We start from the raw sequence: 27,118 nt of genomic DNA on the forward strand, positions 1-27,118 counted from the left end.
AAGATAATTTTGGTTGAGATTGCTGAGGATCAATACAAATGTTTTTCCCTTTGACTTATTGTTAAAATCTAAACTTCCACTATGCGGATGCTTAATTATAAACACAAGAACAACAGATATAACTTCGATCGCAAACAATAGCCAATTATACTCCAACCACAATATTTAGAATCTCATAAATATTTAGTACAATATTTGGTAAAATACACATCAAATAATAGTGACATTTGTTAACCGTTTGTGGTGCTAATGTGCGCCAGACAGCTCCCGGCGCTACAAGCACATGGCACTGGAAATCCCTCAGGTGCGGGCACCAGATCTATTTCACTACTATATTTTCAGCTTTGGTTGCTAGGGAAGAGCTTTCCCAGCAACCAAGGTTGAAAATATCCCCTCCTTGTAATGACAGTTGACGCGCCATGCACGCCAACGTCATTACAGGGGAAATTAAAGTAAAATGATCTAGCATGGCAATGCCCCCACCCCCTCCTAAAAAACAGGCCCTGTTTAATGAGGGTTGGGGGCTGCCCACCATGGGCATGACCATGCCCTCATCCCACATAAATGAGGACCAAAGTCTTACTGCCCTCCAGTAATTACCCACAATCTGCCCCCCGAAAGCCCACTAGGCACCAAGTATTATTATTATTTACACCTAAGTCTAGGTGTCGGGGCTGGCCAGAATGTGCGTGGTTGTGATCCTTCCCCCCCCCCCCCCCCCCCCCAAAAAAAATAGGCACAGACTTTCTACCTCCCCAGGGGCAAAACGCCCACTAGATACAAGGGATTTAAAAAAAAATGTTTGTTAAAGAGGGGTGAGGGCTGCTCATGTAACCACCCCACATAGATGGGGAGGATTGAAAGCCCACTAGATGCCAGGGAATATATATATATATTTTTAACAAAGAGTGGTGGGGGCTGCCCACCATGGGCATGGCCATGCCTTTACCTCCAAAGTAATGGGGACACAGTCTTTCTGCCCCACTGGGGGGGCCAGATGGAGGTAATTACCCCAGATCAGGCCCCCAGGGGGGCAGACAGCCCACTAGTCACCAGGGAATTAAAAATAGAGGGCGGGGTGCTGCCTATCACCATGGGTATGGCTTTGACCACGCTTAACTGAAGAGGGCTACAGTCTTTCTAACCCTCCCCCCCCCCACAAAGCATCTCATCCCAGTGCCAAGCAAGAGGACATTTGACTCTTTTTGGTTTTGATTTTACATTTGGACCAAGGGAGCGTGGCCATCTCTCAATATTGTCCTTCTTGCAATGGTGAGTGGCTCCACTTTTTGGAGTTGGGTACGCTGCCACCTGGAAAAACCTACCAGACCCAGACACTTCTGAAAACTAAACGTCTGGGGGAGTCCAAGGTGTTGTGCTTCACATGCAGCCCACACCTTGTTCTTATCCATAAAGCCCTGCAAACCTCCAACTTTGACTGAAATCATGCATTTTCCCTACATTTCTATGATGGAAACTTACGGAATCCACAGCAATCCACAAAATTCCTACCACCCAGCATTACACTATCTGTACTGATAAAAGCTCTGGCCCACTTGTGTTGGCTGCACCTAGTGCCAGCGACAGGAACAGATTCAACCGTGGTCAGTGGGAGTCTCCACACAAAGACTCTCTTTGTCCTTGGTTTGATCCGTTACTGACCCTTCGTCTGCCATTACTCCACACCAGTTCTTTCAGGAGAGTGTTTAATGATGTGAAAAAGTGGGTCGGGATCAACACTGGTAAATTTACAAAATAATAAAGTAGGCACGGCAGCATGACCAATTTGCGGTGCGCCAGTCGGCCCACCACTGACAGTGGTAGTGTAATCCAAAAGTTAATTTGTGTCCTAAGTGATGTAATTGCTTTGTGAAGATTCCCCTCTATTAGGTCTATAGACTCTCTTTTCCAGATCTGAATTTCCAGGTATCGGAAAGGGACAGATGCGATCTGTATAGTCGCATCCCAAATAGTAAAGATGGTTCGCAATTTCAGAAAAAGTCTGTGTCACTGCGGACAGGTTCATACAAATATCTCTGGAGTACAGTATCATGTCATCTGCGTATAATTATATGGCACGAGTCATGGGACCTACAGGTAACCCCCCCCCCCATCCTGCGTGTCCTGTCTGAGCCGCTGCGCTAATGGCTACAATGCTACTGTAATTGTAATAGGGACAAAGTACAGCCTTGCCTAGTGCCACAGAGAACTGGGTAGGGGTCTGAGATGTGTGCGCCAGACTTTGCCTTCGCTTTATGAGTGGTATACAGCAGTTTCACTAAACATATAGAAGTAGGAGGGATCCCAAAGGGTTGAGGGCAACAAACATATAGTCCCATCCCAGTGTGTCAAAAGCTTGGTGAAGGTCCAAGGAGAGACACCCAGCCCATGGATAGTGACCGCGAGCGGTGTCAATGATGTGGTGTAATCTGTTTATTAAGGGAAGTGTTGCAATTTGGAACAAAGCTGCATTGGTCTGTATGTATAATTTTATGGAGCAAGGGAAGGACCCTACGTGCAAGGGTCTCACTCAGGGTATTGTACTTTGTACTAAGTAACGATGATGGCATAAAAGAGGACATGTCTGATGGGGATTTACCGGTTTTCAGTATGGAGGTCACTAAAGCCTGTCTAGTAGTAGGGGGCAGCATGCTCTCTTCTAAGGAGGTCTTGTATAACTTTTCCAGTTGAGGAATTAAGCAACCAGCAAGGGTGGCATAAAGTTTCACAGGAATTCCATCTTTTCCCAGGGATTTATCATGAGCGGGATCGCTTACTGCCTCTTGAATTTCACCATTGATCAACGGGCCCCCAGAGCCTCTGCATCAGTGGCTAGTATCCAAGGTAGTGTCAGTCATGGTGGCGTGGGTCATCTGGGGATGATGATTGTAAGAATAGAAGTGCATGGGGTGGTCTCTTTAATCATCTAAGCATAAACCGTACCAAATTTATCTGCTTTGGAATGTTATTTCCACACATAGGCTCCGTAGTCTATGAACCTTGGCTTTTCGAGGTGTTCTGCACAGTTGATTCTGTCTGCCTAAAGCTGAGAGGTACACAACGGCTCCTCTGCAACTGCTTTTTCTAAAGGGCCCAACCTAGTCAACTCGATCAAACCCACGGAGGACCGCCTGCCAGGTTCCCACTGTCGAGCCTATGGATGTCTCCCCATATCACCACCCTGAAGGCTTCCTCCGCGTTAACGGAGAGGAGGCCGTATTGGAAATTTTGGTAAACTAAGTATCTATTGTGGCTGCTAGAGTATCATAAAATACTCTATCTTCCAGGAGACGTGTTTGTAGGAGCCATGTGGGCGCAAGGGTCACTACATGGTCCTGTGACAATGTCACTTCCAGGGGAATATGATCGGATAGGGTTTTCCCCAGATACATTGCGTGTGTAATGTGGGATTGTAGTGAGGTGGTGCATGGTATTCAATCAAGTCGTGCACATGCCTGCATTGGGGTTATGCCAGACATCAGATAGCGTCTATCCCTGCATCCAGTGCTGCAGTTCCTTGGCTTGTCAGATCGATCCTGTGCCCAGCAAAGGGGGATGTGAGCTGATCAGGTCTATGTCAAGCACAGCATTAAAGTCCCCACCCAAGATCCAAGGATATTGCATCCAGTTCGCCAGGACCATTTACAGGGGTGCTAAAAATGCGTCCTGCTCCAAATTCGGGACAGAAATGCTCCACTGGCAACTCATCTAGGGTACACTGGAGGATGGTATGTCTTCCATGCACATCAGGTTCCGTGTCATGAAGCATAAAGGGGACCCCAGGGCAAATCCATATCGCCATTCCTCGTGCAAAAGCTGAGTAAGTATGTGAAAGGTTTGAACCCTCCATTTCTTGCACAATTCGAGGGCTTTAGGAGCGGTAAGATGAGTTTCTTTTAGGCATATATGTGAATCCCGGTGATGGAGATGAGCAAGTATCCCTTGTCGTTTATGTATGGATCCCATACCCCAGACATTCCAGGTGATTATGTTATAGTGGTGTATGACAGACATTTGACAGTTATAGTGGTGTATGACATACATTTGCACTCAACGTTTGGAAGCATATGAGAACATAAATGTACAAATAGGTAGGAACATAAGAAACATATAGCATTCGGGCTGATGTCACATAAACATAACCATTATTAACCCCAAATACAAAATCCCTTGATTGAAACTTGTTTGACCAAACCTGTGAAAGAAACTGTGTAAACAACGTAACAATTTGTGCGATCGCCCATGTGGGGGTTAAGCATGAAGTCTGCTAACATTTTGAGAACAGGTTACGTGGGCTCTTTAGGAGTTGCTATCCGACCAGGGCCGAGACCCGATATCCAGATACCACTGATTATATCACAATAAATGGGGGATGGGGTGGAATGGTATAGAGTTCACAGCATGTGACTACCAATGTTATTAATCAGTACTGTTATATTGCTGTAAAGAGACTGTAATTGATGCGTGTATTTGTCTCTCTTCATTGAGAGCATCTCTTCAGTTTCCTCTGTGAGTATCATCTAAGCAAGTCACCATGGTTATCGATCTCCTGAGGAGATAAAACGTCCCACCCACTTTCCGCAGACAACCACCATGGTGACAGTACTTACACAGTCCTCATCCCAGTAGTTTGTTTGCTGTCTGCGGAGTATGCTGCTCTCCAAGTCAGAATTTGACATGTCGCTCGATGTGGAACTGGCACTGGAAGGTGGCTGGGTGTCTCTGATGGAGGCTGCCAAGAACTCGGCTTTCTGACTTTCCGGGACCTGTTTTGGTGATGGAGCCATGTTCCTCTTCGCTCGCTGGTCTGACCATCTCCGTCTCCTCCGTGGCAGACGCTGTCACTTGGGTGGAATGGATTGCAGGTGGTCATATCTAACATTCCTCCAGTCCCACGCTGATTCTGGAGAATTGAAGAAATTACTCCTCTTTTTGTGGATTGCTATAAGTTTAGCCGGAAACATCAAGGCATAGGAGAGGCCCACTGTACTTAATTGTCTTTTCATTGCCTGGAAGGAGGCCCTTTAGTGCTGAACAGAGATTGTGTAGTCTAGAAACACCAAAATTCGGAAATTGTCCATCAGGATAGGTGCCATTGCTCATGCACTGCAGAGCAGAACTTAGCGATCCCTGTAATTCAGGATACATGCCGCCACTGGTTGCGGTGCACCCCCAGAGGCGGTTTCTTAGCTGGGACTCAATGCGCTCTTTCAAACATGAACAGATCTGAGTGACCGATCAGTGCCACTGTAATTTGTGAACAGTCTTCCACATATTGTGTGGCATTTGGGCCCTCAGTTCCCTCCAGTAGTCTGAAAATCCTAACATTGTTCTGGTGTGTTCATCCCTCAGCATCCTTCTTACGCTCCTCCAATATGTTAACTTGTCGTTGGAGCTATGTGATGGCAGTAGTTTGTTCTGTTTGCCAGGGCGTGAGGGCTGCAAGGGTTGCCTTGTTGTCTTTAATTCTGTCCACCAAATTTTTATGATTGTGTCTGAGGAGGCTGAATTCAATGGTGATTGTTCCCAGGCACTGTTCTGGGACCATTCTGGCTTCGCATAGCTCTTTCAGGATAATGTCCAGTTTGTCCTATGGGGAACCAACAGTTGTGGGGGTATGCAATCTCCAACGCCAGTATGGAGGAGCTTTCTGAGGGGGCTGACTGGGATCAGTCTCGAGTAGTAGTGACTGTACTACTTTTGCGACCCATATCAATGGAGAATCAGTGGTCTTAAATACAATGCTGTGGAGTGTTTTATGTGATCCTGACTGGTAAATTCAGTTTGGTCTAGTTAGTTCCTTTAGAGATGTAGGCACGGGTCAGTGTCTGAACAGGGAGGGGAGCGGCCTGAGAGCACAGCAGTCCTGCAGAGGAGATGCCACAGGATGAATCTACAAAGGTGCTCTCAGACAAGACCCACTTTTTCATTTCCAGCTGCTCAATGTGCCCATCTACGCAGGTAGGAAGAAACCAATTGGATACTCCATCCACTGCAAAATTGTGTCACAGAGGGCATTTCCCATAAGCAAAGAAGGAGGTCCTTGTGCAGGGCGTTTCCCCAGTTCGTGCCATAAAGTTAATTATTGATCAGGAGAGGCAATGGAGCTGAGCTTTACAGACCTTTCAAGTGACCGCAGCACAGGTATTCCTTCCCCCACCACCCCGTCCATTCTGCATCTCTAATCTCGGGGAAGGCACCAACAAATTGTACAGTCTCAACAAGATAATTCCCCATGGATATTGGTCTTTGCGAAGGAGTGGTCCTGCAGACCACAGGAGACTGTCCTTCCAAACCTTGTGCTCACATGGCCATGATATCCAACACAGAGGCGTAGTTCGAGCTCTGTGATGTCATGCATTCTCCAGGGTCTCCACCCGTGTCCGAAAGGAACCCCGGCGCTGCTCCATTAAAACGCAACGAGGCCCAGCAGAGCTGCCCATGTCATGTAGGAAACCTCAAGTGTGTCTTTCGACCATTGCTTGTTGAATTAACCACATAGCCTCCACATTACAATTGCTTCCCAAGCTTGATGGGCCTTTTGTCCTCCCAGCTGCTGCTCTACCTCTTCTCCCCCACCTCCTCGGCCGCCTCATCCCACCTTGTCAGTGGAAGCCTCAAGTGTATCTCCCAACTGTCAATCATTTAATTCACTGCCTCCGTATTCCACATTTCTCCCAGGCATGATGTGCCCTTCATCCTTCCTGCTGCAGCTCTATGTCGTCTTCTCCGCCTCCTCGGCCGCCTAATTCCACCTTAGGAGTTTAGGTGAGATGTCGCATGCTGTTCCTTCCAGCTGTGTACAGGTCGTGCAGGACTCTATGTTGCTTGTCGCCGCCGGCCGCCTTAAATAGTGTCATAATTCTTCGGTAGTGGTTAGGTCTGTGCTTAATGTAGGCCCATTTCAAAGCCGCGGCAACCATTTTCTTCCGCCAACTGCTCCATGATGGACACACCACCACTGACCCTCACGGGGCTCCCCAACAGCAAGTTTAGAGTCTGGCACGGGCATTAGTGACTGGGACCGGCACGAGGATGCTGCAGTCACGCAGGGCCTCAGTGCCACCGCCAGGCTGGTGTTCTTATGTCCGGACGGTGTGCAGGCAGGGCCAGCGGAATAGCGTCCCCTCAGAGGGTATTCAGGGGATTATTAATATCAGTATCCCCCTCTCCATAGATATGTCATCACGTGGGGCACATCACTACTGATCGCTTTCTCCCCTCAAGGGCAGATAAATGTGGATAATCGGTCCCCTAGGCTTGTAGATTATGCAGCTGCCATCTTCAGTGGTTGGCCACGCCCCTTGTTTGAGATTCAAGTTACAGCTGTTGTTATTGTGTGGATAATAAAACATCCACATAAAGAAAGTTTAGATTTTGAATAAGTCCAGGGGTAAAAATGTTTTTATTGGTTTGGCTGGACCATAATCCCTGTGCCTTTATAAAAGGGGCTACTCTCTAAATTGTTGATGAGATTGCTGGTCACCACTTCTTTTCTAGCTGCTACTGCCTATACTGACTGACTAAATGCAGTAAACTGCTTTCCTTAGTTAATCTTTGGATTTTTTTTAACTTATCTATTTTGCTTTGCTTGCTGGTTTAATAAGGTTTGTCTCTTTAATTATTTCTCATATTGGTTATCTAAGCACTTCTTTCTGTGCAGCGTCAGGCATCTTTTATCTGTAATACCTCTAGTAATAATCTAAACCTGTGGTGATAACTTACTTTTTGCTTCCAATTGACATTTTCTTCAGCACATTGCATTAGTGCAATATTTCCGCCCTTTAGGTTGAGCTGCCTCTTTCCAGGAGCTGTTGTAGTATGCTGCCCGCAAGATGGTTACCCAGTTCAGTTTTCTTCTCTGGGCCAGCACAGTTGTGGACCACCTGCTGTGGCACTCCAGAAAATCACTTTTAAGCTGCTTGCTTAATTCACATTAGCTCCCATCTTATCTGCTGGTAAATACTACTCCAGAATCTTGTTTGGAGTAAATGGAGTGGAATCTGCCAGAGACACATTTCAAGTCAGTATACCTCTTATTTTAAAAGGATCAACCCTGGGTGCCTAGCTTGTCTAGTCCTCATTTTTTATTTACAGTCTGGTACCAGTGGTCCAGAGATTGGAGTTAAGGAATGGTGAATCTCCAAAATGAGGCATCATAAAGTTTCAGTGAATTTCTGATGATGTGTTTGCACATGGTAGCTGGGGAGCGTGGATGAAGAAAGTGAGTCCTGTTTCGAGCGTGTGCGTTTTATCCGATGGTTGTCACTGTTTTGTGGACTTTTGAGGCTTGCAAGTGAAGTACCAAGTAGGTTTGTGACATTGTTAAATGGCCTTAAAGAGAGCCAAAAGTCTGTCGTTGGTGTTCCTGTGCAGCAATGCGGTTCAGCCATTCAGCTCTGGACATGCTTGCACCATAAGTCCAGAGGTGGTGTGCATCTGTAGCACATTGCTGATTCCAAGGCAGTGTGTAGTATTGCAAGGGTTGGAGAGAGAAAATGTTAAATTGGGTTGACCAGTTTGTAGCACCAACTGTTTTCATGAGGAAATGTTGTGGATATCCCACACATGATGTGCACATCACTTACTTCTTCTCTAGAAAAACTATTGACCAGGGGTGTACGTCATTCTGAAAGTTATCACCATCAGGTAAACGCTTGAATGCTTCTATCCATCTTTTGCTTCTTTTTCATGTTCCCAAATCCCAAACTTGACTTGAATTAGCAGGTGTCAACATTTGTGCAATTCCTAAATGTGCTAAGTGTAAGGTATATGTGTTTTGATTTGGATGCCATCAGGACATATTTTGAAGCATACTTTGATTTTATAAAGAATCTATAAGGCAACATTTTTGACAGTGTTTATTTCTAGCAATGACTATACTATGGTTTACAGTTTCCGGTGTATGAGACTTTTTTTATTTCTTCGTTTTAATATTCTCATTGCTAGTTTTCTTTTATTCTTCAGTGATTTGTAATAATATCCCTAAATACAGCAGGCACCCATAAGTCTATAAAGGTAGCTTCATCTATTTTAATTACCTGCTCAGTGAGCCATGCATCTGTGTTTGTTATTGAGAATGTTGAAGATTGTTAGAAGAAAACATGTTCCCATTGATTATTTTCCTTAAACTTACCTGTGGTTTTAAATTCCCTTTCCGATTACCAAATCCTACTGTGTGTATCATATTTCCAATTAAAATCACAGAAGTGTTCCTTTGGAGTAAACAGAACTTGTTCCAATATCCACAGAGACTAAACCTATTGTCCCCTTGAAACACACTATTGTAAAAACCCTCAGTTCAGTCTTTGTTTGTGGTCGGCTATTTGGAAGGTTAGCTGTTTCCACAAGGTACCCATGGGATTTGTGTGGCTTCTTTAATATGGAGAGATCAACAGTGTACAGTATTCAGTATTATTGGACGTGAATTAACCATACTTAAAAAGAAATATTTTTAAACTCAAAGAAATTGCATTATTTTGTTTCAACATTTGCTTTGGGCCATTTTTATAAAATATTGCTTTTAATCAGTTTGGCAAAACTGCAACACACAAATGAAGCACAAAGAAATACACCATTCCAGTATTCACATAATAGTCAGTTACTTGGCCAAACACAAGCTGAGGCAGACCATCCAGTAGGTTTACTCTGGTCAACATGTAAGTGCACATGCATATCCCCAAAACAATGTTTGTTAATCTACAGATCTCAGTACACCTGTTTTACTTTTCAGTTTAACAGTTCGAATCAATATCAGTTTGGGCCTGAAATGTTTAGGTTGGTCGAGTATCTGGTGTGTTGATGATGAGCTAAAGCATTTCAGCTCAATCAATTAGGTTATCTGCTAACTTCTCGTCCGTACATGTGCTTTTCACATGGATCCCTTCTGCTAGCACCCATTCCAGTAAATCTTTTTTTCCAGGCTGCATAAATGCTGTTCTGCTTTATGCCTGCACTGTCCTGAGAGATTTTTTTAAAAGTTCATTTTGTTTGTTTTTGGTACACTCAACAAGCATTTTTTCATAGTTTTATCTATTACATTGCCCACAGCAGTATTAAGTGTAATTAAGATAATGTCCCAAAACTCTGATATAGTAGGACTTGACCAAACCATATGATTAAAATCCCTCTGTTCTTCACATTTACCAGATCTAGCATCAGTTCAGTACCAGGGTATATTTTTGCTAATTTCAAGGGTCTACTGTAGGTTCTTCGCACATAATGAAATTGTAATTGAGAAACAATAATTTCACCACCTCTAGACTCCATTTGTTATTTGCTCTTAAGTGGTTTCCACCGACATTTGCGGCACAGGTTCCTCCATTTCCTTTCTGTCTAACATCAAAGCCTTATAGAGATAGGTAATAAGCTTTTTCCTCACTGCAGCACTGTTTGAGGTATTTGCATAGATTCTAAAACATCTGGAAAAGTTGTCCATGGGTCCCTTGCTAATTTGGCATTCGTTGAATTCCTTCAAGTTGCCGGACTCTGGCCCATCCCTCTTTTCTACAGTGAAGAGATTGCTTAAAAATCCCCAGGGATGGGGTTTGGGGGTGTCCTCTCTATTGCCCCTTTCACTAACAAGTCCGATACCTCCATGTCCACTAGAGCAGCAGGAGCAGGAGAAAAAAGACCAGGGGAATTGGTGTTCTTTCTTGGTAAGGGGAGCCGTACAACTCTGTATGGGACCTTCTCACAATTTGAAGGACCCAGGCATCAGATGTGAGGGCCTGTCACTTGTAGAAAAAAATTCCACAAGACGCTGCTGAGGAAGGGACTGGACTCTCATCTGCGTTGTTTCCTTGGGTGAAACTGCTGCTTTTTCCTCCTCTTGCACCGCGGTGGCAGCAGTACCCCCAAGTGGGATAAAAGTTTCCAAACTTGGAGGCGACCCGGTACCTCCCCTTCCTGTTGTCTTGTCCTCTGTGAAGGCTGGGTTGGGAGCATGGCCAGCCGAATGCCCCCTACCTCGGTCAGCCCCAGTGAAAACCGGAGGCATAAAGATGCCCTCTATGGAAACCTGCGCCTTATCCAGGGAGTTGAAGATCTGAACAAATTTGCCCTGTTCCCGTATAAATGGGTACCCAAATAACCCCACTTGAGCAATGGGACCTGCCTCCGACGGGGCTAGGTATCCCAACTTAGGGTCGATGATTATGAGGAGTGAACAGTGCCTCTGTAGAGATGGCGCAATCCTCGCTCCCCAGGAGGATGATGGCTGTTGGGCCCAACCTGAGGGGACATGAGGAGAATGAGGCTCCCTGATGCTTTGTCATCTTCTGCCATGTCCAGGATACACATTAGGGGACTTGTTAGGTCTAAAAGCTTGTCCTGACAAGCATGGCCGGACTGATCTATCCCCTTCTTGGGGTCTTGTATGTATTTACCCAGGAAGGTGGCCATGCGCTCATCAATGTCTGGCGTGAGCACTACCTTGTCCCCTAGGTTTGGACTGTGGACATTCCATTCACAGGCTGTTGCGGATCTCCTTTCCAGAGGCTTACGAAGCTACTCCGCGATATGTGCCACAATCTTGTTCGTGGGTACTCATTCCAAGGAACGGGGATGCAGGAGGCTCTCTGGTTCTAGCATATCCGATGTGTCTTGGATGGCAGTGGTCACCTGCTCTTCTTGTGCATGGCGTGGTGAGGGGCACCAAGGGCAGGAGTCTGACTTCTGGTCTCCCTCTGAGCCCAAGGGTGAGAGAGGGGGCCTGAGAAGGTGAGGGGTGGGTCAGGGATGCAAGGGCATTCCACGGTGGCAACCCTGAAGGACCAAATGTTGGGGAGTCCTGGGGCGGAGACTGTTCTCGGGTGATAAAGGCCCTCTGCAGTTTGTCATATGCATCTGAATTGATGCTAGACACAGGACCTGTCTTTTTTAAAGAGAGGTGGGTGTGGACAGAGCTTCCTGGAGGTAAGAGGGGCGTAGGCGCTAGATTGACTTCCCTCCCGAGGAGGGGTTTGAAGCAGCGCTCTACATACTGCAAAAGAGACTTCTCCAGGGGGGCTACCACCAGTGCCACTGCCTTCGAGATGGAGGCAACCATATTTTTGCAAAAGAGATCATTGATGGGGAGGTGGGTAGTAGTATGCGGAGGTAAGCCTCCTCAGTGTCACTTACAGTAGTCAGCTTACTGTCAGGCACCAAGGGTGTTCCCAGCCTGGGGGCTGGGAGGAGGGGACCAGGGGGGGGTCACAGGTCAGGAGACAGAAGCGACTACGCTGGGGACCCAGCCGATTCTATGCGGGTATGTAGAGGGGGTAACCCCCCAACAAGTATTGCAGCCCAAGGGGCTAATCACCGGGCCAGACCCTGCAGGACACCACTCGCCCACTTACTACTCAGGACCAGACTCACCTAGGGCGGTGTCCTTGATCACCTCTAGTCCAAAAGCATTACGCGCTGACTAATACGGACCCTCTGGGGTGCATAGAGGCTCCAGGCACGAGGGGGCTCACTGTACTTGCATAACTTAGCTGGCCGCACTGATAGAATGAATTTGAAATAGTGCGCCGGCCCGGGTGAATGAGACATACAGAGCATAGTCTGAGTGCGGCTCCCCCAGGTGACCAGAGGCCAACCCCCCAGGCACTGTAGCGTATCAAGGAAAATTGACAGCGGCTGTGGAGGAGCGTCAAGTGTTCCCGTGGCCGCGCACTGAAACTACATAAGCCATTAAACAAATAACATTAGGCGATTTAAGCATACAGTCAAAATACAGCAAAAAAACATAAGATGACATCAATTAAAGAGGCCAGGTGGCAGGAGGCACTTACCTTTGCTGTTGAACAGCACAGAAAGAGGAGGCAGCAACAGCATCATAGGGTTATGGAGGGATCCCGGCGGCATCTAATTGGACGTTAATTGGTTAAACTGTGGGTTTTTCCTTCCTAGGTTGATGGGAAATGACGTCTGTTAAATGTTAAGATAATGACTGCTTTTTAAATAAAAGAAGAAAGGCAAGCGTAACCCTCGCCACTGGCCCTGCCATAGTCATGTTTCCCACCATTAATGTGTCTTGTAGATATGTGCTCTCCAGCAATATCTTTTCCCAGTTATTTTGTTAGTCAAACCAGTGAGTGCATTGTTGCAGCTACACCACTACATATAGTACAATATATATATATGGATGATGCAACCCACCCTGCTTCTCAGGTAACTTCAGTGTCTCTACTTCTGCCTCCTGCCCATACCACTGTGCGCATGAGTACCTACAACTCTTTGAATACACTCATGAGTACCTACAGCTCTTTGAATACACTCATGAGTACCTACAACTCTTTGGATACACTCCTTGGGATTGGGCACATTGTGTTTACCTACATATCTAGATAGAAATGCCATTTTAATCCGAGCTATCCGCCCCATTATAGACATTGGGAGTTCTGCTAAAAAAGTTCATGGAATTTTGGAGGCCCATTTTATAATTCTGTTTGTGAGCCGGGTTTTGGACACCCATGTTCCAAGGTATCTAAAGCTGGTTAGTCCCATTGTATACAGTGTGTCGGTGTCCGTCTGAGTTCTATACCTTGCAGGGAGCCCAGAGGAGACTATGTTGACTTTTCCCACTTTCTATGTAGTTCTGATACCACCTTGAACCGGTATAATGTCACTAAAATAGGAATTTTCCCTTGTGGATTTTGAACATGTACATGGCATCCGTGTACAGACACACCAAATATGTATGGCACCTCAATGTTATACCCCAGTGTGTCTTCTGCTGTCTCAAGTGAAGTCCCAATAGCTTCTTTCTCTAAGCAAGAGCAATGGTGATGGTGCACAACCCTGTCTTGTCCCGATCTCCAAAATCCACTTAGATGTTACCAGGCCAACACTGCCAGCACCAGGGATCTATCAGCCTTTTCATTAGTGAACAGTGTGTGGTTACATTTTCATATGTTGTGCGTCGTGTTTCTACCTGGTACAATCTCTGGCTGACCTGGATGTAATAGTTCAGGTACAAATTGGTACCAGTCAATTAGCCAGTGTTTTGCTCAGTATTTTGGCATCAGTGTTTAGCATAGTTCAGCAGCCTATATGAGGTTATACACTCAGGGTCTCAGCCTGGTTTCAGTATCATTACCACTATTGCCTCTCACATTTTCTCGGGCTAAGAACCACAGCCGTACGCTTCTTGATATACCTCCAAGCATTTATTAACAACATACCAAACATTACTTGGTATATTTTACTGAGTAGCCACCTCCTCACCCCTGGCTGTTTTACTTTTCTTCATGTCACTTAGCACTTTTTGCACCTCCCTTTTATCTGTTGGAACATCTAGCCACTCTTTCTGTTCCTCACATATTGTTGGGATCATTATCCCTTCAAGATAAGTTGTTATTCGAGCGCTCTGTGGATTCAGGGTTTGTCTGGACATTGACTCTGACTGTTATGGAAGGGCATCTAGTATATTGTTCTAATCCGTTACGGCCACATCAGGCTGCACATGTAGTTTTATTATATGTGTGTGCTGCTGTTCTCTGTTTAGGAGCCAAGCTAGTAGTTTCCCCAAAAGTGTTCCCCCTGATATGCACGCAGGTATGTTTTATGTTTTTCTATTATTGTTCAGGTATCCTCTATTGGTCTTTTATGCTCTACTATCTGTTCGTTTATGAGGCTCTTATTTTCTGTTTGTCGAGTTTATGCAGTGCCTTATTCTTATCTCAGAATGGGTAAAATAGTTGTGCTTATGACACATGTACCCACCATACATGCTCTTCTGAGGGAGACTTTGATTGCCTCCCACTCCTAGTTACGTTAAAAACATCCATTTAAAAAAGTGTGTATATGGTTGGCGAAAACATCATCTGTAGCACGTGTGTTCATAGTCTCCAGATTGGTAGTCTGGTTCTTGGTCACGCCAATTCAGTTTCACAGCACCTTGTGTCTTCTCTGGGGAGTTAAATAGTCTATTCTTGTGTATGTTATGTATATTGGACACATACGAGTAAGTTCTAGCCCTGCCATGCTTAAATCTCCAAACATCTATAAGCTCCTACTCCTGTATTATATCTAATAATGTTTGCCCATGTTTGGCTTTTAGTGGTGATCTATATGGCAGTCTATATAGGTGTCCATCCTGCATGAAGTTGAAATGTCCGCCACATATTGGAACACTCAACAAGTTATAAGTGAGACTCGCGGGATTTCCCAGGAAGAAGTCTAAATAATTTATGTTGGGGAACAACACCTGTAACCCATCAAGTCTTTCCCGTACCATCACATATCGTCCCACCAGGTCCTCTATTGTCTCTTTTTCCTGCTTTGGACTATTTAACTAAGTTATATCATTATTTTGATACTAAAATGTATTTGTCCTTTTATTAAATGTGCTACTGCTGCTTCCTTTCAGTATCTTTTTTGAACAATTTCCCCAGTACTGGTTTTGTATTTTAATGAATGTCAATTACCAACCCCAGACTTATAACAGAGGAAGAGTGGGATAATTAACGGTTGTTATTACCCTCCAGTTGGGGTAGTAAGCCTATTAGCATATCCCCAAAACACATTGAGAATTGGGAGCGCTCCAGTTCCATGAACAGCCTCTCACTTGAAAGTTTGAATAGTTCTGTGGCAAAAACAGTTTTATCCCACTGCAATGCTCCTTCAATCTCTTCTAATGGAGCTACCTTCCCAAAGACGCCTGTCTGGGCCCAGTCAGCCAGAGAAAAGAAAAAAGAGGTTTCTTTACACTGTTCCACTTTTTGTTTGATGATTGGCTTCCTTCACACCAAAAGCAATTGGAAGAGCCTGGACAGCCAGCTGTCTGTTTGACAGTGGATAAAAAGTAGAGGGGATGCTGTAGGAAGATGAGGGATTTTTGTCACCCAGACAGACATTAATGTCAGAGGCTGCTTATTCTCCTATTATTCTCATAATTTGGTATTTTTTGCTTCTTTATGGTTTGTACAGCTAGGTTTGAGTCTATTTTCCTTTGTTCTGGGTAAATACAGCTCATTAATAAACCCTCTGTTCACCACAAAGTTTCTTACTTTGAGTGGAACACAGTAGTTTGATGAATTCATAGTTCATATCTCTATTTTGAGGTAAAAAAGCTCAGATTTTAAACATTTCTAATTGCCAGGTGTTATAGCTCCGTGAGTGTGGGAGGTTATTCTAAAGAGTAGGACCAAAAGGGCCTTTATTTCTTCCCATTTCAAATGGAAATGAGAATCTTGGAAGAGGGTTTGTTTGGTTGAGTGTAGCATTTGTGTAATAACGCAAAATGTGAATGCCTGTTTCCGGAAAATTGCCAAGCAGACAACCTTAAATTGGACAGTGCATAATTGAACAGTAGAGATGAGACACCTAGTCACATCTTTGAATTTCTCTGAGAAGACTGAGTTTTGAAGCAGTTGAATCTCGTTTAATAAATACGTGGGCATGTCTATGTTAAGGTTGTTTCCAAGATCAAGTTAAGAGTGTTTTGTTGACATCAACTTGTAGTCATTCAAAGGCTGTAAAAATAATATTTTCTTCATAATGTGAGGATGAATCAAGAACATTACTGTGGTATTCTTTTGCCGCATTGGGTCAATGGTGTTGTGCAACGTTCAGAACATGGTCTCAGTCCCTGTGATTCAGGTGGCATGTGATGATGGTATGCGGAGGGGCCCCAAAGGGGGTATGTACGAGTGCGTTATGGACCTGTTCCACAGAAAAGAAACCAAATAGGCCTTTCAGGAAAACCCTTTGGAAAACTAATCCGTGAGGGACACTTAAATACTGAGGCATTTTGCCTGTTCTGGTATGCCCACCATGCTCATTTGTTAGCCCAGAGAGTGACCTTCATCACCTCCCCTCACCCCCTGGGTTTCAAGGAAGGTCCAACACATCTTCCATGTACTGTTTTGAGAAATGCATGCATTGTACCTTGGCCACCAGCATAAACCTCTGTTTAGATATTTGCTACTTATTTCTGCCTAACGAGTTAATGTCAGTAGCTGCCATCTCTATTTTGGCCTCCAGTGCAATGCATGCTTTTTGTACAGCTTTAATGATACCTGAAATGATTATGGCCATTGTGGTGAGCCATTGCATGAAGTAGGATATATTTAGCAATGGCAAAAGGTTCAGGGATGAATATGGAGGATGGGCTTAGCCTGCTAACTGAAGGGATCACATAAATGCCATTGGTTGAGCATGGATTAACACCTGCGACATCCCCTCCTCAAGAATTTTGTACATAATGTACCAAGGGCAGCATACACCAAAATATTTCAGCTCCAGAGGTTGCCTGTTCAGGGCCAGTGGGATAAACGTGTCCACATGGCTTGGGTGCAAAGCAGCGTGGCTCAGTCAGGCAGCTCCCTGTCCTGCTGTGTCTTAGTATTGCCCAGTCCTGGTACATAATCTTCATGCACATCATGTTGGTCGATCACTGCTGTACACCCACTGCCAGGGTTGTGGATAAGCCAGCACAAACATTGGCAAAGTTTTCATTCACACCAAACCCACTAACACCTTCAGGGGAACACAGAGGGCCTTCCTGCTGACTTTAAAGCGTGCTTCCAGCTGAAGCCCTGAACATATGGGTTGTCAAAGACTCAGATCACATTGGAGTAGAGTTCATTGCGATATAGTTGAGTGTCATGGGGTGGCATAGAGTGGAGTAGAGTATCGTGGAGTGGCGTAGAGGGTGTTCTATAGAGTAGACTGTCATAGAGTGGAGTCATGTAGGAGAGTGGAATGGCAAGATGAAGTAAAGTGTTTTAGAGTGGAGTGGCATCCTTTGGAGTACTGGAGTGGAGTAGAGTGGAGTAGTGTGTTGTAGAATAGAATGGCATGTAGTGGCTTTAAGGATTTGTGTAGAGAGTCATAGAGTGGAGTAGAATGTTGTGGAGTAGAGTGTCATTGAGTGGAGTAGAATTTAATGGAGTAAAGCTTCAGAGTAGAATATCGTGGTGGGCCCTAGAGTGGAGTAGAATGGCCTAGAGTGAAGTGAGGTAAAGTACAGTGGTGCAGAGTAAACTGGCATAGAGTGCCTTGGCAGTGACGTAGAGTAGAGTGCAATAATCTATGCTACTGCATTCTACTCTGCACAGAGTAGAGTGAAGTGGCGAGGAGTGGAGTGGTTCAGGGTAGAGTGCAGAGGTGTAGAGTACAGTGGCATTGAGTAGAGTGGTGTAGAGTACAGTGGCTTGCAGTGGTGCAGAATAGATTAGAGTAGCGTGGAGTGATGCAGAGTGTAGAAGTGTGAAGTGCAGTAGAGTGGCATAGACTTGATGGTGTAGAGTAGAGTGCATTGGGTCACAATAGAGTGGTGCAGATTAGAGTGGCGTAGAGTACAGTGGTGCAGAGTAGAATAGAGTGACGTAGAGTGCAGTGACTCAGAGCGCAGTGGTGTAGAGTGCCATAGCCTGCATTGGCTTAGTGATGTGGTACTTAGTAGAGACAAGTTAAGATCAGTGGCAGAGAGTGCAGCCTTGCAGAGTAGATCAGATTGGCTCATAGTAGAGTGGTGCAGAGTAGAATCAAGAGACTTAGAGTGCATTGACTTAGTGCAATGGTGTAAAGTGGCGTAGCGTGCAGCAGTGTGGAGTCCAGTGGCGCAGAGTTGAGTGACGCCGAGTTTAGTGGCGGAGAGTGCCGTCTTACAGAGTAGAGAATCAGAGTGCAGTGGCACAGAGTAGAGGTACGCACCATGCAGTGGTGTAGTGTGGGTTGGTGTAGAGTGTTGGAGTAGAGTATAGTAGCATAGAATGCAGTGGTGCAGTGTAGTTGGTGTAGAGTAAAGTGGTTTAGAGTAAAGTGGTATAGAGGGCAGTGGCATAGAGTAGGGAGTGCATAAAGTGGCGCAGTGTACAATACAGTGGAGCAGAGTGAAATAGTGGCACAAAGTAGATTGCTTTAGAGTAGGGCAAAGTGGTGTAGAGTGGAGTGGTGCAGGGTAGAGTGCAGTGGCATAGAGTAGTGGTGTAGAGTGCAATGGTGTAGAGTAGCTTGTTTCAGAGTAGTGAAGTGGCTTAGAGTGCAGTGCCATAGAGTAGAGGCTTAGAGTGCTTTGGCAAAGAGTGCAGTGGTGCATAGTAGAGTGCACTGGCATAGAGTAGAGGGAAATAGAGTAGAGCAGCGCAGAGTGAAGTGGCGTAGAAGTGCAGTGTCATATAATGCTATGGTTCACAGTAGATGAGAGTGACATAGTGCTTTGACGTAGAGTACAGGAGAGTTGTAGAGTAAAGTGCAGTGGCATGGCGTGCAGTGGTGCTGAGTACAGTGGTGTAGAATGCAGTGGCATAGAGTGGTGCAGAGTACAGTGGTGTAGAGTGAAATGGTGTAGAGTGCAGTGGCATAGAGTATAGTGGCATACAGTGCAGAGGTGCAAACTAGGTTGGTGTAGAATGTAATGGTTTTGCGTAAAGTGGTGTAGAGTGCATTAGCATAGAGTGCAGTGCCGTAGAGTGCAGCAGCATAGAATAGAGTGATGTAAAGTAGTGCAGTGTAGATTGCAGTGTCATAGAGTGCAGAGGTGTAGAGCAGATTAGAGTGGGTGTGAGTAGATTGGCATAGAGTGCAGTGATGAACATTGAATTAGAGTGCAGTGGTGTAGAGTGGAGCTATGTAGAATACTGGCCTACAGTACATTGGAATGTAGTGTAGTAGCGTGACTTAGAGTTGAATGGTGCAGAGTAGAGTGCAGTGGCACCTAGCAGAGTGGTGCAGAGTGGAGTGGCACAGAGTAGATTAGTGCAAAATAGAGAGTGGCATAGAGTGTTGCAGCTTTTAGGATTACAGCATGTAGGGGTGCAGAGTGTAGGGGCAGAGAGTGAGTGTTGCAGAGTAGACTGGTAGAGTGTGGTGGTGTATAGTAGAGGGGTGTACAGTGCATTGGCATGGAGTGTAGTTGTGCAGAGTAGAATGGCATAGAGAGCAGTGGCCTGTGGTACAGGGGTGCAGAGCAGAATAGAGAGGCATAGAGTGCAGTGATGTAGAGTACGATGGCATAGAGTACGGTGGCATAAAGTGTTGCAGAGTAGATTGGCATAGAGTGCAGTGATATTGAGTAAAGTGGTGAAGAGTGCATTGGCGTACAATGCAGAGTAGACTGCAGTGGCACAGAGTAGAGTGAAGTGGCACATAGATTGTTTCAGAGTGGAATGGTACACGGCAGAGTACTGTGGCATAGCGTGCACGGGAGATTAGAGTGTCAGAGAGTGGATTGGCAAAGAGCACACTGGCCTAGAGTGCAGTGGCAAAGAGTGGAATGGCACAGAGTGCAGCGGCGCATAGTAGAGTATTGTGGGGTAGAGTGCATTAACATAGGATAGATTGGTGTGGAGTAGTGCAGAGTAGAGTGTAGTGGCAGAGTGTGGGGTGGTGCATAGTAGAGTGGAGAGGGGGTAAAGAGGAGTATGCATTGATGAGAGTATACAGCACACAAACAATATTGTGTGGAATTTATGTAAACTATGTGACAATTAAGACGGACAGGCCAACATTAGCCATAATAAATGTTTAGTCATGTTTAGCACCGCTCAAAGTTAATTTAAGTTTTTCTCCTGGTGCCAGTTGTCATATTTCCCACAGCATAAGCCTTGGCTAGTGTCGTAATTGGGAGCCTCTAAACATTTGTACAGAACAAGCACAAAAAAAGATCAATTGGTAAGCAATAAAGAAAAAAAGCAACACAAGGTGCCCTAAGCCTCTGATTGCTCATAGACATCGCCCATCACTAAAATAGGAAGCAGGCGCAGTTCAGAGTTTCAAAACGCATCTCTTCATGACTTGCACTCTGGTGGCTGAGCCCCATTTAACGTTTGACTTTGAGAAACAAGACGTTCTCTCTAGGTGAAGCAAAAGTAGAATATCACCTGGAAAAATCACATAACTTTTTCCACAGCATTTCAGATGCTTTGAGCAAACACGCCAATTGTGTGAGGAGAACAGAGTCTGTAGTGCTGTACTGCAGGCCTGTGTAAATAAGCATGCCATGTCTGCATGCAGTGTGGTGTCCGAGTAACCTCCATGAATAAAGTAATCAGCATTCCTCTTTCCTGTAAATGCTTTAAACTTTGAAGTCAGCGTAAGCAAAGAATACACCAAACTCCCTGGAAAATACAGCATGATACCTCTGTATTTTAATGCCCAGCAAATGTGACAACAGCGAGATAAGAAATAAGGTTTAAAGGCCTGTTTACAGAAAACAAGTTCCTAGAAGGATTCAGTAAACACTATGTTGGCAAAGGGAGGGAGAAACTGAACCTGGAGAGACCAAAGTAAATCAGGCCAGCAAATGGAAACCAAGAAAATGTGAGTTACAAACCACAAAGCCAATAGCAGTGGGTGGAATGCATTTGTTGGTCAGCTTTCTGAAAGTCCTCAAGATGTCTTTAGCAAACCAAGAAGCTGCGCTGTCTGGTAGGCTGCGACTTAAAAGGAGCCTTCCGGGGCTCGAAAAATCATAAAAATGTTACTAGACCTTAAATAATCTACTCGACCTAACTATAATGTACTTGACCCGTAAACGGGTCTCAAATTGTGTGATCCTAGGCAAATAGTTTAAAGCGTCGCCTTTTTCTTAATTCTTGCATATGATTGCACCTTCAAATATGTGACCTCAGCATTTCTGCAGGACAAAAAAACCTTTTTTTTTTATTAAGTAGACTAAAGTTTGCTGCATGCATCACAAGAATCTAGCCCACACACCCATGAGGTCTAGCCCACATAACCTAGGACTTATTTTAATTTACTAACAAAATTGCCATCAGGGCAGGAGTGTTTCTCAGTTTGTTTAAACACTCAATATTAATAAATATGTTACTAAACCGTGATGTGGTAACATATTGTCATCTACACAAAGTAACTTTCCAAGAAATGTCCAAGAGCCTCTCCACTAACTTACAGCTTTACTGATAGATCTATATAGTGTACTAGCAATCTGTGAAAATTGGTTTTCAGAACACATATCCATTTGCACATCAACATGTAAAGTATTCTGATTTGTTTTCATCCTATTAAAATATTTTTTCATCACGCAGAAATTTAAAAAAGGGCTTTCACAACTACTGAAATATATTTTGAAAGGTTTGCACAGTTGACTTAGTCATTTATATGTTGTGTGTTAGGAAAAACCTGACACCCTATATTCTTTTATTTCACATTCTAAGCAGCAGGTCACACAGTTCATCTTACAAAGTCCCGGTAGTACTCTGCAGTTGGAAGGAAAATTAATTGTAAGAAAAACTGACTTTTGACCTCTGTCTGTGAACACAAGGCAAATGTGACAAGAACAAGATTAAAATCTTTTATTGCCCCTCCACTTTTCAACTAAACAGAACACCTGTTCAGTGTCAAGTAAGTATTAAAAATAGCTCTAGCTCGACCTGATCAAATAAGACTGGCCAGTGTGAGTGGTTGAGTGGATTTTTCCAGCCCTCCTGCTTGCCAGGGTGGGGCTACCTCAAGCAAATATAAATGTTGTTAATCTATGAATGTAAAGGCTTCTTGAACACATATAGGTGTTAATTGATAGTTATCACTTTAAACTGCTTGAAGTGAAAGATTTCTTCTTTTTGAGAGGTATTGTTAGGTTGTTCCGAGCTGAGCTGTGAAGTGTGCACTAGATGTTAACCTGGCGTATTACTAAAAACGACACTTTGAAAGCACTTTTTATCTTTGACCTAAACTTATTTGACTTGCACATTCACGGAGCGCTCCTGGAGGGTCAGGGACCTCTTAGCACTAAAAATATACAAGTCACTATTCCCTGCTAACCAAACAAGATTCAATTCTGTGTGCTTCTAGTTGCCCACACATACAGCTGCAGTGATTACATTATTCAACAGGGGGTTCCATATAAAGTAGTGTATTTCCCACTAACTTTTATTTATTTTTCATTTAAGGTGTGATTTATTTTATATAAATTACCTGATGGTGAAAGATCAGCAAAATAGTCATGGAATATTTTGTTCTTTTTAGCCAAACCTATTATTCCACCTCCACGCTCACTGACCCTGTCCCAGTTCCATTCAGGATCACAGTATCCATACTTTCTTTTAATGTACTTCGACCGCTGCGTTAACTAGCTATGTAAAGTTTGAGAAAGCCAGTGATGTCAGCGTATCGTTTCTCGTAGCTCCTCACCTACACCGTGAACCTTTTTTTATATATATATATATATATATATATATATATATATATATATATATATTGTGCAAATTAACCTGTCATCTGTATTTACTTAACACAGTTTACTATTCATCAAAATTTTACTAAGCCACTGTCCTCTGGTGCTAAAGGAGATTGAGAAAAAGAAAGTTATCTAGTTAGTTGCTTAAATACACTGTGTGACTAGGAAACCTGGGTTCAAATCCTGGCTCACCTATATGACTAAATTGTGCCATCTAAGTCAAATTAACTTGCTCCATTCAAGACCACTTTAAAGTAATTCAGTTCAAGATGACTACTATAAAAAATAAATCTCACTTGTACGTGCTTTAATGGTCTGTAATGAACCACCAGCCATAAAAATATTATTGGACACCAGACAATGGGTTCACTTTGTTCAGGCATGGCTTTTTCAGAAGGGAGGGTTAATAAATGTTTTAAAGTTCATGTTTAGAAACTTTCACTACAAATAAATATCACTACAATGTTGTGATCTAATATGCTAAATTGAAATACTTCCATGTGTTAAAGAAACACTTTCTACATTTTAAAGTCTTTATCATGTTCTTATATTTTATTTGTTATGTAATTTGCATCCCAAATATTCTGAGAATTCTATATGTTCTTTGGCACTAATGGATGAGCCAGACCATTGGTTTGGGGTTGGCCCAAATGCAGAACAATCTCAAAACATGGTCAGAGTGCATAATAGCTTAGGGCTCAACTTTCCAAGGGACTCAGGGCCTGCCCTCTAGAACAACAACCGATGGACCATTATACCGGCAGAGTTTGCCCGGGTTAGTGGGTGCTGCTTATTCTACCACTCAGCAGTGCTTCTTCTGTTTCTGGCCGCCATGCTGAGACTACTCTCTATGTATGCAGTCTGCAATCCTTTCTGAAACTCATGGAGGGCCCATCTGATTTTATGAATTGCCCTGTCTAGTTCTTCTCTCCCTTTTTGTCCAGTTCTTAGCAATGACCATTTGAATCGGTTGCTGTGGATCTCCAGTCCGATCTTGATTTCATCCTGCTCTTTAATTCTCTGCATGGTGATCGGGCTCTCATTTCTGAGATAAATGTAGAGTCCCTGACGCACACTCTAATGTATCAGTTGGGTGGTCTTGTGCTATGATAGTAAAGACAAGTTGACTGTACCTCACATCCTAACATTAGGTGTGAGACCATCACCCACACCATCTGCTCTACCTCATTAATTTAAGTTTGATGTCTAATGGAGGGTGAGGTGAGCAAAATGTGAAAAAAGTCACCTAGGTTGATGTTTACAAAATTGTTTGCCCTAGGTATTGAAATACATAATGAAAATATTGCTGTTGCTTTCTTTTCAAGAAATATTGGGTAGGGATGATGCCCTTGACACCATGCTAAAGGGCATCAATTTACTGTCGAACAATGACATAACGCACCATCTGAGTGTAGCATTTTTAAAGACAATCTCATGTAGCACAGTGCATAAAAGTAGTAAATAAGTGCAATATAAAAAATAGTAAATAAATGCATTGATAGAGTAGTATGGTATGGCCACACCTCTGATGTGTCCGTAAAATTGACCCTTTGTCCTGAATTTGTGTCCTGAATTTTGACCCTTTGTCCTGAATTATTTACAGTCCTGTCCTGAATTTGCCTCCATGACAGGTGGTCAACCTAGTCTCATCGGATGACTAGAAATTAGGAGATGGCATGGGGTGCTTCCTCAGGTATGAAAGCTGTTCTACTTGTCAGATGGATTACCCATCACTCTGTATCTAGTTTGGTATCCTGTGAGTGGGAAGGATTGCCATAGAGTTAGCTTTGAGAATTATGTGGTGCTGGGGAAGAAGGTAGACTTGTGCTGAGATGTAGAACACTTTTCAAGGCATATATGAGATCTCACTTTGAGGCTGTATTTCTTTCTTGAAGGATATACATTTGTGGTTTGCTTTGTGAGGTTATCCAGTTTCACTGGTATTCCTGAATTCCCTTTTTGTAGAGATCCGTTCTCTGTGCGTGGATGCTGGTTGTCTTTGTGTGGTTATGCATTTGTGGTCCACTTTGTTCGAATTGATATCCATTCCTCTTGAGTACATACCTGTTCCTCATTTGCTTTTATGCTGGCACCATTAGAGTTAAAGAAGTTCCTGTTGATATTTAATAGGTCACCGTTTTGCCTTTTTGCCAGTGTTGTCCTCTGGCTGACAGTGTTTGCAAAGAGCTAGATTTAAAGTGAGGGTTTGATCAGGCATATTTGAATACAGTTTAATGCTGTGGCTCTCAATTCAACGATTGGGGCTGACCCTGCTTATCTGGGGGTTAGGTAGAAATTGTAGGTCGTATTTTTTCTGCATAAGACATAAGATCCCTGTGAAGTACAGTTGTTAATTTGGATCATAAAATTGGGTTAATGTGTAGCTTGGGGGCAGGAGCAGCCTCGTTACCTCTAATTATGGTTGTGCACTTCTCCTGGAGGCCAAGACAAATGTACATTTCTGGGGGCATAAGAAACTGTGTTCTGGTGAGCACTTCTGTCTTGTAAAGTATTCATGAAATTTTCTTGCCGCCTTTGCTCATCTTTTGGAAGTTGAGAGGTTGGCTTCTGTTAAGTGAGATAGAAATACTGACTCGTTTATGGCTTGGGCACATGGGAGGCTTTTTGACCTTTGCCTTAGAAAGTTGCTGCTTTTTGAAGACTGGGATTTTGTTCTTCCCAGACTAGCACTTCCTGCTCACATTCTCTAATAAGAGTACATCTTTTCGTTTTTGTCTTAGTGGGTCCATTTGCCGTTTTTGGTTGATTTTGTTTGAATTTGAGTGGTTCACTTTGGAAATAATTGATACTTTCAAGCTTCCTTTTCTGGTCTTACACTAGAGGTAGCTGGGGAATGGGGAGGATGAGATATTTGGGATTGTGTTTAACATGCAGCCCAGTTTTTTCGGGGAGTGTTTTAGGTATTTGTTGAGGTGGTGATATTGAGAGTGGAGGTGACTGCCTAATATTGCTGCGGCCTCCTAACTAACCAGATTGACTAAATAGGTGAAGCACGGTCTTGGATAACATAGGGGATTGTAAGGTGTAGTTGACGTCTTTCAGGTTTTGATCATTTATTTTGCTCCTCAATGTGCTGAGTGAGAAGGACTTACAAAGGCTTTCTGCCATGCTTGATTTTCTGACATTTAGTCATTGCCTTTTCCTTGCTTCGGCGTGGCCAATGGTGAGAATTTCTGGGTGTAGAATCTGTTTCAAATGTTGAGACTTATTGTAGTGGATCAACAGCAAGGATTAATTGTAAATACTCCAAGTGATTCAGTTATGGTTGACGTTTGCAATATCTTGGTAATGGGTGATGATGGGACAGCCTTCCGTTCTCCAACTATTTTGATATCTACATGTCCTTTGCATGGTTATCTTTATTTTAAACTGTGACACATATAGGGATAGTAAGTGATTGAGTCTGTGATCTGTTGAATGCAAAACATTTTTTCTTCTTTTTTTAACTTTGTGACCTGGTCTGCATACAATCTAGCTGGGACTCCTATATCAGATATAGGTAGTTAGGTTACTATATAGAGTCTATTGGATTGTAAATCACACTTGTGGAAAGTCAAATTAATTACTGGAGCTCACTGCATATCTATACGTGACATGCAGATCCCAAGTGTGAAACCCTGCACTGCTTCTCAGACTTTTTCCATCCTTTAAAAGTTAATACATTGTATACCATTAAGTCGTTTAATAGCTGTACCTGCTACAGTGTTTCAAAATGGCAAACTAGTATTAAAAACAAGTTTATTTGAGTTATTTTCTAGTACACAGTAGCAATGCTGTCCATTGCAGTGTGCAGTCGTCAGTAGTAGAACCAAGAGCATATTGTGTGTGGCTGTATTTTGACAATGGGTCTCTTCTGCATGGCAGAACTGGCTAAAATCTGATGTATTTTCTCATAAAATTTCAGTAGTAACGTGTTAGTAAAGACACTCAGTTTGGTCTCATCATTGGTTACCCAGTTCCTCA

At 43.8% G+C, this 27,118-nt stretch overlaps 1 protein-coding gene across 5 annotated transcripts in view; it reads left to right on the forward strand.

The window, feature by feature from the left end:
* The window catches only part of AFTPH (aftiphilin), a 206,125-nt gene that overhangs the window by 52,664 nt on the left and 126,343 nt on the right, over positions 1 to 27,118 (forward strand). The gene's annotated exons all lie outside the window — the stretch shown is intronic.

The sequence above is a fragment of the Pleurodeles waltl genome, chromosome 5, assembly GCF_031143425.1.
Source record: "Pleurodeles waltl isolate 20211129_DDA chromosome 5, aPleWal1.hap1.20221129, whole genome shotgun sequence".
In the NCBI taxonomy this organism is placed as follows: domain Eukaryota; kingdom Metazoa; phylum Chordata; class Amphibia; order Caudata; family Salamandridae; genus Pleurodeles; species Pleurodeles waltl.